Below are 1,019 nucleotides of genomic sequence, written 5' to 3' on the forward strand. Positions count from 1 at the left end.
TGAAGATGCTGTCTTTCCTCCATTGTGTGTTCTTGGAACCCTTGTCAAATATCAGGTGGCTGAAATTGCGTATACTCAGGTTTGGATCTTCAATGATGTTCCATTGATCTATGTGTCTGTTTTTGTGCCAGTACCATGTTGTTTTTATGACTATGGCTCTGCAGTATACTTTGACATCTGGTGTACTAATCCCCCCAGCATTGCTCTTTGTGCTCAGGGTTGCTTTGGCTACCCGGGGTCTTTTGTGCTTGCATATGAATTTAAGGATGGATTTTTATAATTCTGTAAAGTATGTCATGGGGATTTTGATTGGGGTTGCATTGAATCTATAAATAACTTTTGGTAGAATGGTCATTTTCACAATATTAATTATTCCCAATCCATCACATTGGAAGGTCCTTCCATCTTCTGGTGTCTTCCCCTCAATCTCTTTAATGATTTAAAATTTTCATTGTAGAGATCTTTGATATCTTTGGTTAGGTTTATTCAAAGTTTTTTTTTTTTTTTCCTTCTGGCTATTGTGAATTAGAGGGTTTCACTCTACTCTTTCTCCAATTGCTTGTTATTGGTAAATAGAAAGGCTACTGATTTTTGTAGATTAATTTTATAACATGCCACTTTACTGAAAGTGTCGAGCAGTTCTAGGCATTTTTTGGTGGAACTTTTGGGATTTCTTAGGTATAGTATCATATCACCTGCAAAAATTGATGGTTTGACCTCTTCTTTTCAAATTAGTACTCCTTTAATTTCCTTCTCTTGTCTTACTGCTCTAGCAAGAGTTTCAAGCACTATGTTGAAAAGGAAATAGTGGACATCCTTGTCTGGTTCCTGATTGTAATGGGAATGGTTCCAGTTTTTCTCCATTTAGAATAATGTTGGTTGTGGGTTTGTTGTATATGGCTTTAATTATGTTGAGGTATGTTCCCTCCAGTCCAGTTCTCACTAGGACTTTGAACACAAATGCATGATGAATTTTGTCAAAGGCCTTCTCTGCATCTATTTAGATGACTATGTAGTTC

Source organism: Nannospalax galili, unplaced genomic scaffold, assembly GCF_000622305.1.
Source record: "Nannospalax galili isolate Female #2095 unplaced genomic scaffold, S.galili_v1.0 scaffold192, whole genome shotgun sequence".
Classification (NCBI taxonomy): domain Eukaryota; kingdom Metazoa; phylum Chordata; class Mammalia; order Rodentia; family Spalacidae; genus Nannospalax; species Nannospalax galili.